The following is a 13645-nucleotide window of genomic DNA, read 5'->3' on the forward strand; positions in this document are numbered from 1 at the left end:
GGAAATATCTCCTGGATCCTAAAATGTTAGAAGGTAGAGGATCCAGATAATTTTTAACCATCTAACAATGGGCCTAACCTGAAAATTAACACCTGGAGTGGCGTATCAACAAGAACTTTTACCTGATCTGGGATGAGCAGTGCCTTGGGACCAAAAAAAAAAAGGTCATGAAATGTCTCCCAAATATTGGTGAAATTTCCGACCATGGGGAAGGACTAAGAAGTGGAATATTTCCTGCCATATTAATAAACAAGGATGTCACAGTCTTCAGCGAGTCCAGTCCTCCAATGCCTAAAGGCACTCAGGAAGGAGAAGAGAATCTGTGATCTGGCAGCTATCAGACAGCAACCACCCCCTACATTGAGCCCTGAGGATCTCAGGAGGCAGCATACTGGCTGTATATGTATATGTTGTATATGTAAAGAACAATTTCACTGAGCCCAAACTCTTGCATCTTCCCATGCATAGAAAAGTGCTAAATTCCTTAAATTGAGATATCTGGTTTCCTTTAATTAACAAAAATCTTTCGATGTTCAGACTACCTACCCTTTGTTGTAAAATTTCTATATAATCTGGCTCCTCCCCTAGCCTCCTTGGAGCAGTTTTTTCAAGGTCACTTGAAATGTTGTCTTCTGGGCTTGAAGTCCTAAATATTTCCATCAAATGAAACATAGCTCTCAACTTTTCAGCTGTGACTATTTTGTAAGTTGACATCATTCATAAAATGTATACCAGGTCTATAGTGAACACTCAGTGAATAGTAACCATTAGCTGTGATTGAGATGACAATGAATACAAATACAATACAAATTCTAATTATACAAATGTATAATTGTATGATTGCAGTTATTTTTGATATTGTAAAAATAATTTAGCAAATTAAAGGAACCATTTGGGGGCTTAGTTTGAAAGCTTAGTATTCCTCTAAAGAAAAAAGATGAGAACAAGATTCATCCTTAGATAATTTTAAGCTAAAGTTATTCTAATATTTAATCCAATAACCAATCTTTGGGTTTAGAATAAAGTTATTCTAAAATTTAATCTGTTAAACAGTTATTGGATATTGTCTTTGTGCCAGGGGACTTCCCAGGGGCCTCAGTGAAAAGGCATTCACCTGCAGTGAGGGAGCGGTGAGTTCGATCCCGGGGTCTGAAGATCCCCTGGAGAAAGAAATGGCAACCCATTCTATCATTCTTGCCTGGAAAATCCCATGGACAGAGGATCCTAGCAGGATACAGTCCATGGCGTTGCAGAGTTGGACATAACTTAGCGACTAAAACAACAACATGGAGCCAGGAAATATGAAAGGATCAGAAATACAAAATTAAGTATAGTTTAGTGATGTAAGTATGCTGATTGATCATGTTCATGACAAAACCTGAATGAAAAAGAGAAACATACTAGATAGTTATCCAGATATAAAATGATGAGATAAGTGTATGGCATTTTCTTATTTGCTTAACTGTGATTTATTTCATTTCTACTTTCATGTTTTAATAGTTGTGGTTTTTCAACATATACTTGAATTTCTACAATAGGAGAAACATCTTAATTTCCAACCAGATTTAGTTCGTGTATTTTTCAATGTAACATTCATGATCTTATTATTAAACTAGCGTAAATAATCTGTGAAATTTATTGTGTTTGATCATGATTGCTTACCTATCCAAAATAAAAACTGGCAAAATTTGCTTGTATGTAGATAACTAATCTTGCTCAGTTGTCTAAAAATTGTATCTATATGTATTATTTTCATTCCTTACTGATTTCCTCATCCTATAAATTCTTACCTTTATCCCTCATTTCCATTGTCTCTTTTCTATCTTCTATATAGTTAACTACCTTGGTGAGCCCAATTATTCAGTTATTGGGAGATAACATTTTGTGGTTTAAAAAGGGCATCCAATTTTGTGTAAATATTTTGGATCTTGATATGTAAGATGTAAGGACAAAAACAAATTAAAAGCAAAAATGTTTGGTTCTCCCTGTGAAAAATAAGGGAAGAGATACCTTACCCTCACTTTTCTTAGATATTTGGTTTAGAAAACTTATCATTATAAATACTTTCTCAGTCTCTTTGAAATGTATGTAAATCGTTTTAAACTTCAAAAAGTACGTTGTCACTTTTACAATTCGGTAATATCTTTCTGTAGGACCTAGGAACCATCTCTCTGAAACACAATCATCAAGGAAGATAGCACCTGTATCTCCCAATTTCTGTGAGAGCCCAATGATGATCAAATTGCAAAACTACAGCCTGTCATAGAGGTAAGAATTTAATTTGCCTTTGGGTAAACCCAATTAACAAATATAATTGGTCATCTCAATTAGATGAATTTAGAATGAACTACGTGTGACAGTGGTGCTGTCAAGTCCTCTTACTTGAATAACAGTTGTTTACCTTGGGAACACATTTGGAATGGGTTATGTCTGCTTGGCTATACAGAAAGGGGAGATTTCTTTCAGCCTTTAGAATCTCTTAGTTCTCTTAGTGGGTTACCTGTGAGACTCTTCATGTTCTGGCTTAATACTCATTCAAAAATAAAATGATTTTCTCTCACTTCTGCCTTTGTGAAGCCATTTTTCTGGCTTGGCAGAAGATGTTTTGAAAATCTTATTTCCTCAACAAAGTAAATACAAAAATCTTATTTTCCCAACAAAGGTAAATACATTCACTCATTGCTCAGCAGCTATTTAAAAGTAAACAAAAATCTGTAGCAAGTATATATTAGATTCAATATTTTGATACTGTTTTTATAAGTGAAAAACAATAGAATATCAGCAGTTTCATGTGTTATAAGCTAAATTATATGTATTAGAGAAATATGTGGAAGAATACACAGCAAACTGCTAATATCAGCTAATTAGTTGGGGAGAGAATATTACATTTTGTCTTAGTTATCCATCCTCATATTTTTCAACTTGTTGCAGTAAGTTTGTATTATTGTTTTTTCTATTACAAAGTATAAATTAATTTTCAAAAAGAAGCTAATTGCACTTGCAACCTAAACATCATCACTTAAAGCAGGGACAATTCCCCTTGTACTTTTTTTAATGTCCAACTTTTAATGTAGTGCTTTATAAATATTTGTAAAATGAAGACATGTATGAATGAATGAATAATCATAGCCAGAGAAGATTTTTGAGGGAATAGTGAAGACGTGGAGAAGCTATATTGAAATAGTTGACAGAAGTTTGGGGGTTAAAAAAAAAAAACAAAAGAAACCCAGAAGCAGTATATAAATAAATAAATAACTTTTTGGAAAAGTTTGGCCAATAAAAGACTTGGTAAAGTGACATTTTTGTTCAAAAGAGATCCTTCTGTATTTGTGAGTTCTCAGAGCATACTGGCATGCTTACTAACGTCCTGTTGTTGGCAAAGAGGCTGAAGATAGAAAAGGACACAGGATATCTGAAAGCTAGAGATCACTGAGAAAGCAGGAGGAGGTGCTGGTGTTGAATTGGTTCCTCCTGAGTTCTTCTGTTATAACAATAAACGAAGGACACGTCACAGAGGCAAGTCTGCTAGTGAATCTATTGGAAGATTTGGAGGATCTTGGCTGAGGATGACTTTTCTCTTTTTGTGAGGCCAGGAAATGCGGTATGATGCATCAGTTTTTAATGCTGCAGTTGCTCTAGTGAGTCCAGTATGTGTACAAACAAAAGCGGTACCTTACATGCAATGCAGGAGACCCCAGTTTGATTCCTGGGTCGAGAAGATCCACTGGAGAAGGGATAGGCTACCCACTCCAGTATTCTTGGGCTTCCCTCGTGGCTCAGCTGGTAAAGAATCCACCCGCAATGTGGGAGACCTGGGTTCAGTCCCTGGATCAGGAAGATCCCCTGGAGAAGGGAAAGGCTACCTACGCCAGTATTATGGCCTGGAGAATTCCATGGACTGTATAGTCCATGAGGTCGCAAAGATTTGGATACGACTGAGATACTTTCACTTTCACTTTGCATGCTTTCAAAGCTACAAGTTTTAGTGGTCATTTGCATATTCAGCTACTATTTCTGAAGAATGGTCATTGTGTCTGAATACTTAAGGGCAGATGTTTTTTCATTCTTAGTTACATATTGCCAAATAAACTCTCCCCAAATGGACCACCCTGCAGTTGATCACAGAACATCAGCCCATTTTCTCCTTTCCTCTTGGCGTGTTCCTATCTGGGCTCCTTGGTTGCTTGCTTCAATCAGGACCATCAAAGGGCTTGAAAAAGAAGGTAATAAATTCCAGATCCCTTTGTTCCTGTAAATTTTAAGATTCTTTCTCAGTTGTGAGAGAATTCAGAGAGGAAGCACAGAGGTTGAAAAAGTAAAGTGAGCATTTATTTAAGCAAAAATAAGCTCTCAGAGGGAGAGCAGGCAGACAGGTGAGGAGCTGCTGCCCTGGCTTTCTTTGGCAAGCTGGTCATGAGGGGCATACAAATGGAGGGGTGGAATATTCACTGGGGAGGGAGGAATCTGTGGTCATCTTCCCTGATTTTCATCCCTAGTCCATCTTCCCAAGGGGAGGAGGGATTTTTGTCCTTATTTAGCTTAGATCAGAAGTGTCAAGGCATTGGTGCATGATGGGTACTTATCTGTTAGGCTAATCTTATTCTATTGAGAGCATAATGAGCAAAAGGTTCTATTCAGAGGCCGGAGATTTAAGCAAAAACCACGTTGTTGGGAAGCATGGCCCTGCCTGGCCTGAATTAGTAGCTGAGTATGCACCTTTCCTTGTCTGCTTTCAGAACATTTATCACCAAAAATGCGTGGTCTTCTGTCAGTCTGGAGGTTCTGCTTTGCTTTGTCTGCCTGTGGGCCCCAGCTGTTTACAAGATGTGTGATTTTCTGCTACCTGGCACCTGCCCCTATTTCTCTGCTCATATCTAGCTACCTGCCTGTTATAACACCTTTTATTCCAGAGACTCTGTCAATTGGGGTTCGGTTAAGAAATCAGAAGTAATTTCAGGTATTTCAAAGAGTAAATGTCTTGATAAAGGGTATTGAAAAGAATTAGAAGGCTTGGGATGTGAAAGATTAGGGAAGCCGCTCTACCATTTAGGAAATCAGGAAATGCTTAAATTATAGGAAACCACTGCCATTGATTTCACTGCCCACTGTACTATAACAGGTAATTCTTTGTAGGACACTGGGAAGCTGCTAGAAAAACCTTGTTTCTGAAGCCTTAGTAATTGCCAGCCACAGCCACAAGAATAATAATTACTTTTGCTTTTTTGTATTCCCTCCAGATTTAGACCAGTTCCTCTCATTGGCAAAATCTAACTAGGGCTATAATGACAAGAATTCTTGAAAATGCAGTTCCTAGACTTCCAGCTAGTATTATAAAAGGAAAACATAGAAGGGGAAAAAATGGGCTGAGTAGCCTACCCAATTCCACACAATCCAGCACATTTCTCAGCCGAATTACCCACATCCTTTCCCAGGGAACAGTTCCCACTTGACCTGCGCTAAAAGATGCTGACCATGTGTTCTTGCTAATTCAGGTGAGACCCTAGTAGAAACTATGTCAGAAAATTGAAGCTAGTCAAGCATTAAAGGGCTAGGTTGATTTGCCTCTAGCGGTCATTATCACAGGCCTTTTACCAGTAGCCCCAAGGGCATAGCAAATTAGTGCAAGAGTCACTTATAGGGTTGGCAAACAGAAATTTAGTAATATTTCTATACTTCCCTTAACTCCCACCAAGTTGTCTGAAAACAAACAGGGGAAAACGAAGTACCACTTTCAAAAGGTTCAGGATGGGGAACACATGTACACCTGTGGCTGATTCATGTCAATATATGGCAAAACCACTACAATATTGTAAAGTAATTAGCCTCCAATTAAAATGAATAAATTTATAAAAATAAATAAATTTAAAAAAAGAAAAAATCTCTAGACACTTGCATTCAAAATAAGTTATACTTCTCAATCAATGAAGGTAACTGTGTTGCATGTAATAATTTAGTAAAGATGATTTGTAAGAAAGTTCAAGAAAAAATGTTATAAATGAAATTGCTTTGAAGATTTTAACTTAAAGCAACCTTGAGGACTAACTTTGGTAAAGAAAGTAGAAAATTAGGAAAGTTTAAGCAGGATGCAAAGACTACAATCACAGTATATTCACATAGGTTATTATACTGAGTAATCCACAAGGAACTATTGCAGTTAAACTTAGTAAGGAGATTTGGAAAAGCTGAGAATACCATAATAAAATCAGCGAGCTTTATGAAACCATGATCAAACCTTTCAGTTTTATGAAATGTCAAGAATTTCTTATTTCTAGATTTAAATTTGAATGTATTAGCCTACTGTTTATCTCTTCCATAAGAATATTGGCAAGCATATCAAACAACTATCTTGCTTTGTAGAAGCCTCATTTTATTTCTGTTTAGAGAAAAGTCCAGAGTCTGGGAAGAAGATAGTGGTCGTAACAGGGCCATTAGATGATTAAATTGAGACTGATGGAAAAAGAAATGGAAGACTTAAAATATATTCTTTAGTTTTAGGAGAACCTGGAATTTGAAGGTCATGCTTGGCAGTGCTTAAATTTCAGCCTTAGTCAAATACACAGTTTAAGACCTCCTTAAACACATACACCTTTTAAAACATGGGAATTTCAAAACAAAATACCTGAGTTTCTCACTTTTTTTATTCTCATAGTTGAATGAATTTTCCATATTTTTGTACTCTATGTGAAAATCTCATTTTTAACAAAGCATAATTTGTAAACTTATAAAGGTAAAATGTACCTTCTCAAACACTGAGAATTTCTTTATTGTTTGTTGTTCTAAAGTCTTATCTTACAGATTTTGTAATTTAAAATTGAGAGCAATTTAACCTGATATATAAATGATGTGATATATATGATATTTCATATTATGATATATAATCACACATTTGTATGCATTGCCCATTTTATTTAAAAACTTTTAGCAGAAGTAGTTGCTATTTTAATTTAGTTGTCTTAATGAAATATTTTAATGTTGTGCAAAATGCATAAATCAAAAGAAAATTCATACTGCTTTTTTCTGTCACATGACCATAAAAAAAAAAGCTGTTCAACCCAGAAGAGTATTTTTAATTTCTCCTAGTGGCAGTATATACTAGTATTTCTTCCAATAAAACTATGTAGACTTAAATAAGTTTTGACTAATAGGTTAGAAAATCTAAGATAAAATATTGAGATAAAATATTGAAATTAAATGTTAAAATTTGGTAAGACAGTGAAGCTTAAGAGTGCTCTACCAAGTGAAATGGACACAGCTTTGAAAGTTATTTGAACATTTCATGATTCACAAAAGGTGAGGAGGCTAATCTGGCCAGAGGTAAAGTTTCTCTCTTTGGCAAGAACAGTGATTAAAATATTCAAATGTATGAGGGCTTCCATTTTAATCTTTATTTCTTTCAAGTCTTTATAGCATTTTCTGTTTGTACCCTTCACTTAGTACTTGTTTTACCTTATCCTCCAGTTTATGCTTTTTGTTACATGAAATATCTACCTGATTAACTAAACTGTTATAAGCCATGAACCGTATTTCATATTTCTTTGCAGTTCTCAATTGTGCATGGCACATTAAAAATGTGCATATTATAGGCATGCAATAAACATTGCAAATGGAGTGGTCGATGATGATGGTGATGTGATTCTGTTGGATAGGTAGATTAAAACCTGATTGGGGAATTGCTTGGATGCCAATCTGATAACATTAGATACAATTTTTACCTCAGGGTAGAAAAGAATTATGGAAAATTTAAATGACAAAGTCAAAATTTTAAGAAAGAGCCTATAGTTGCATGTATAATGAAATCAAGCATTGTAGGGAAAAGAAAACGTGTTGACAGGAAATCCAGTTTAAAAATGTAGATTAGTTGTCTGAGGAAGAAGAAAATTAGTAACTTAGGCTTTTAAGAAAATCGTAAATGAATTAATAAGGACTTGAACCTCAATGACATTCGTGAAAATGAAACTAAAGCAGTGCAAAATGAGCATTGTGACTCCTGACATGAAATCAGCATATTTATATAATCTGAATCCCCCATCCCTAACATATCGATGCTTTTGTCACCTTTACTATGTTGCAAAGAATGTAGACTATTCCTGTAGGACTGTCTCCTAACTGCTAATGTCTGTCTCACCTTCAAATGTAGTGTAATGGGTTGGAACATATGTGGTTTGAAAGCACATATTCTTTTCTCACTTAAACTAGGGAGTGAAATGTACTGAACAAACTGTTGTACAACACTTTTAAGCTAGGCTTGCAACCTTGGGATATTAGCACACTTTGTATTACCACTCTGGCTGAGATAGATCCAAGGAGGGAATGAAAAAGTGAAAGTGAAATGGCTCAGTTGTGTCTGACTCTTTGTGACCCCATGGGGTGTAGCCTACCAGGCTCCTCCATCCATGGGATTTTCCAGGCAAGGGTACTGGAGTGGGTTGCCATTTCTTTCTCCAGGGGATCTTCCTAACCCAGGGTTCGAACCTGGATCTCCCGCACTGTGGGCAGATGTTTACGGTCTAAGCCACCAGGGAAGCCAGGCATAAAAGTGGAATAGAAGGGAAAAAGGAGGGAATAGAAGGGGGGAAAGAATGGCTCCCTTTCCCAATGGCCAATTGCTAGAGCCAGCCTCAGGTTCTGCCTGCTTCCTCTTTTGCTCCCAGAATCTTTCTAAGTCGTTTTGCATTTCAAGTGGAGCGTCAACTCCTAGTATGGAGGCATTATCACGGTCAATGTGATCATCTCAGCCACTGAAGAGGAGAAAGGATCTCAAAAGCGGAAATGGTTAAAAGATTCTAAGAGAGAACAAAGGATAAAAGATTCTAAGAGAGAACAAAAGAGGAAGAATTTTGGCCATATTCAAACTCCATCTGCAATCTTTTTTACTCTTTGTACCCAAGTGTTGCTATTTATTGTCACATCTTACCTGTGTTTCTCTGGTGCCTCCATATTGTCCTTGAGAGGAAGTAGAATGTGAAAATGGGAAAAGGAGCTAAATCCCATGTATTATGTAGCTTTTTAGTTCTTATTCCGGAGAAGGCAATGGCACCCCACTCCAGTGCTCTTGCCTGGAAAATCCCATGGATGGAGGAGCCTGGTGGGCTGCAGTCCATGGGGTCGCTAAGAGTCAGACACAACTGAGCGACTTCACTTTCACTTTTCACTTTCATGCATTGGAGAAGGAAATGGCAACCCACTCCAGTGTTCTTGCCTGGAGAATCCCGGGGACTGGGGAGCCTGGTGGGCTGCCGTCTATGGGGTCGCACAGAGTCGGACACGACTGAAGGGACTTAGCAGCAGCAGCAGCAGTTCTTATTCTCGCATATTCAACAACATATATTTTGCCCACTTCTTATAGTATTTGGTACGATTTTTAAAATTAAGTAGCTTTTAAAACTCTGGCAAATTTATTTCAAAAGTAGATTTCATATTACAAATCACGGGTTCACAACATGCTACCCCCAAATATGACACCTTAGTATTGAGTATTTTAAGCTGAAGTCATCTGAACAGCCGAAGCAGGAACGTCTCTTTAGCTTTCCTCTGCCCTCTCCCTTAAAACAGTTGGCAAAAGCCTCATGTGAGAGGTGTCCTCGCTATATCAGAAGGAAGGAGCAGTCTTTATGTTCAAAGACAAAAGGATCCCCAAAAGAATTCCAACAGGCCTTGTTAACGTTTCCCCTAGTTTCTACACTTCCTGCATACCTTCTGACCTATAGTATTTGTACATGACTGCCCACTCTTCTTGATAACTAGCATAAAAATACTCAGGTCTGTTTCTTTTGGTCTTCATTTCCTTATGTAGATTTCCATGCTATGTAAAATGTATATGAATCTGTATTATTTCCTTCTATTAATATGTCTTTCTCAATTTAAATTTCAAACCCATTTAGAGACCCTAAGGGAAGGTGAAGAAAACTTTTCCTTCTCTTCACTACCATAAAGAAATACACCAATATTACTAAGCACAAAAGAGGGCAACAATAAAAATATATAAATTATATAGTTTCTTTGTAATAACATGAAATAATTTTGTGAATCAGCAGAGATATATGGGGGTTCCCCAGGTGGTGCTAGTGGTAAAGAACCTGCTTGCCACTGCAGGAGATGTAAGAGATGCAGGTTTGATCCCTGGGTTGGGAGGATCCCCTGGAGGAGGGCATGGCAACCCACTCCAGTATTCTTGCCTGGAGGATCCCATGGACAGAGGATCCTGGCAGGCCATGGTCCATAGAATCACAAAGAGTTGGACATGACTGAAGCGACTTAATATGCAAGCACTCAAAGGTACATGGACCACACTTTGGGGGAGCAAGGTATTAGAGGCTAGAATTCATCATGAAATTTCAAAGACAGGATTACCAGGGTATTTGGTGACTGATTCTAGGTAAGAAGGGCACAGTTGACACAAATAATAATTAGTGTAAGACCAAGTAAAGTGTCATAAAAATGAAAAAAGTGAGAGGCAAAGCATATCATTGAAAATTATAAATTAATATTTGTACAAATAGTAAGGAAGGAAATACAGGTTTCAAACTGATCATCCTCCGATTAGTATCTGGTAATCCAAGAAAAGATGTTCTAGTTCTTTTTCACAAAAAGAATGAAGAAAGAAACAGCATATAAACATTTCAAAATGGCATGTATGCTTTCCTGAAAAACCTTACATTCTGCGAAAGTGTATACCACAAATAAGGTTTTCATGAAAGATAAGACTGGGTCAAACCTGTTAAACTCTTTACAACTTCATAAACAGAGCACTAGCATAAAGAGAAATAGTCCTCATTTTAAAAGATGTTGATATATTTTTTAAAAAAGAAAATTCCTAATAAATTAATAAATTGTACTGTAAAAATAAGATTTTTAAAAGAAACCAAAAAAGGGAAACCAACCTGATGGAAGATATATCAGGAGTGTGGAGTTACACAGACAGAGAAAAATTACAAAGATGGAGACAAGTTAGTAATACAGACAAAGCAAGTGGACAAACTCTGGGAGGTAGGGAAGGACAGGGGAGCCCGGTACACTGCAATCCATGGGGTCACAGAGTCAGACATGACTGAGCATGCACACACGCACACACAATCTAATGACGCAGATTCTTAAAAGCAGAAAAGCTTTCCTGGCTGTGGTCAGAGGCACATATGAATATGAAGAGAAATCAGAGTGATACAGCATTGCTGGTTTTGAAGAGGAGTAAGGAGATTCAAAAAAGGACATGTTGTGCACCCTTTAGAAACTGGAAAAGGTAAGGAAGGACACAATTCTCCTCTAGAGTCTCCAGAAAGGAATACAGCTCTGCAGACACCTACATCCAGCATCCCTGCCAGACTGCTGCAGCAGTTAGCATGCTTACTATTACTATGACGACTACTACTACTACCATTATAGATCTGTGAGACAGGAAATTTGTGTTGTTGTAATGCCACTAACTTTGTGCTAATTTATTAAGAAGAAATAGAAAACTCATATGATATGTGTCTGTGTTTTGCATTTTTTTATATGCCATTAGTGATACTACAGAATATTCATATGCTAGAAAAAAAATCATATGTCCTTCAATGTGAATTTCACATCACATTAACTTTATACTAATCTATACTAATAGCATACAGAATCATTTGCATTATAGAAACATGAAAGTGAAGTTGCTCAGTTGTGTCTGACTCTTTGCGACCCCATGGACTGTAGCCAACAACACTCCTCCATCCATGGGATTTTCCAGGCAAGAGTACTGGAGTGGGGTGCCATTGCCTTCTCCAGGGGATCTTCCTGACCCAGGGATTGAACCTGGGCCTCCCACATTGTAGGCAGATGCTTTACTTTCTGAGCCACCAGGGAAGTCATATAGAAACGTGTGATATGGTCAAAGGGACTTCCCTCAAAACTGATACTTGGAGAAGGTTCTCAATTAAAGTAAGCAGCTAGAAAAAGTGAAATAAGTACAAAAGGCAAGGCAAATGAACTACAGAAGTAGGAATAAATCATCCCAGAAGGCCTGTGGGATAAAGGTTTTATGATAATGTGAGGAAACAATTCTACTCAGGTTGCGCAATCATGGATAAATTTTTAAGCTATTTTGTCTTATCTTAGGGGTTGTCAAATAAAATAGATTGTCCAGTTAAATTTGAACTTCAAATAAGTGATACATAATTTTTATTTTAATATAAGTTTATCTCATATAGTATTCAGGACATATTTATACTAAAAAGTTGTCCATCATTTATCTAAAATTTAGATTTTACTAGGCATCCTATATTTTTATTTGCTTAATCAGGCAAACCTACTCATTCTAAAAATTCTTAAATCTAAGATACTTTTTTATTAATATATTTGAAATCAGAGTCTTTCAATTTAGGTATTTGATGTGTTTCACTGTACTTAAAAAAAAACATTAAATTTATGGTATATCTTACAATGTATGGCACCTTAAAATCATGGAAATAGGTAAGAACTTTTCTTTAAAAATGTCACTTTTTTTTTTCTCAAAATTTCGTGTTTGACAGTTGTATCTAATTGGCTAATTGATTTTTACAGTTAATTGTCTGAGAATGCATTTGTGTCTCTGTTTCTGGCTTATTTAAGTTTAATCCCTGATAGCAGAAATATTAAGCAAAAGCTTCCATCCTGTGATGCACTATTGTGAAGTGACTCAGTCGTGTCCTAATCTTTGCAACCCCATGGACTATAGCCTGCCAGGCTTCTCCACCCAGGCGGTTTTCCAGGCAAGAATACTGGAGTGGGTTGCTATTTCCTTCTCCAGAGGATCTTCCCGACCCAGGAATTGAACCTGGGTCTCCCACGCTACAAGCAGACTCTTTGCCGCCTGAGCCACCAAGGAAGCCCAATGTGCTATTATGTGAGGCTAAAACAAATGTATTTGTGTTTGTATGAGGCAGCGGCTATTTGCAAAGTGAACCAGTAAGTGATTCCAAAGAGAGCCAGATGCTGACAAATTTTCAGTCATGACTTACACTATCTCTAATCTTCAATTTGAATTGTTTTCCAATCACTTAACTTCTTAAGTCCCCTGAAGTAGGGAATGGCACCCCATTCAAGTATTCTTGTCTGGAAAATTCCATGGACAGAAGGGCCTGGTGGGCTTCAATCTGTGGGGTGGACATGACTGAGCGCCTGATCACATACGCATACAACACACAACAACATCCTAAAGAATTCTAAAGAATTCTACTTCAAAATTCCAATTATTTGAATTTTTTATCTTTGTGTTTTCATATTTATTTTTAAACTTTTTCCCTATACTTAAAGATTTTAAACTTTTGAATATTTTTCTTTATGCTGTCTTTTAATTTTAATATGTTAGAGACTGTGTGTCTATTGTGAACTGATTAGGTTTTAATCAGTTATTTTTCTGAGTAAGGCAATGAGTCCTAGGAAAACAAGTAAGAAAACTATCAACATTCCTTAGCATTTCCATATGCATTTAGGCAGAAATTTTCTGGCCATAAAATTCTTCAGATAAACTAAACTCATTAAGTCTGAACAAATTTACTCTGATTTATATCATAGACTTTTAAGTAACAATAAATGTACTCTGCATTCCAGTGTGGTACAATTGATGGACAAATTTTATTTAAAAATAATAAATGGGAGTTTTTCTTTTATGTAAACAACCAAAAGATTCATCTATTGGCAG

General features: G+C 36.7%; 1 long non-coding RNA gene across 1 annotated transcript in view; it reads left to right on the forward strand.

Moving 5' to 3' along the window:
• Positions 1 to 13645, forward strand: part of LOC122439498 — a 99137-nt gene that overhangs the window by 65673 nt on the left and 19819 nt on the right. The window contains exon 3 of the long non-coding RNA XR_006268878.1: positions 2154 to 2268. This is a non-coding gene — a long non-coding RNA (uncharacterized LOC122439498). The remainder of the gene's footprint in view (positions 1 to 2153; positions 2269 to 13645) is intronic.

Source organism: Cervus canadensis, chromosome 4, assembly GCF_019320065.1.
Source record: "Cervus canadensis isolate Bull #8, Minnesota chromosome 4, ASM1932006v1, whole genome shotgun sequence".
Classification (NCBI taxonomy): Eukaryota; Metazoa; Chordata; class Mammalia; order Artiodactyla; family Cervidae; genus Cervus; species Cervus canadensis.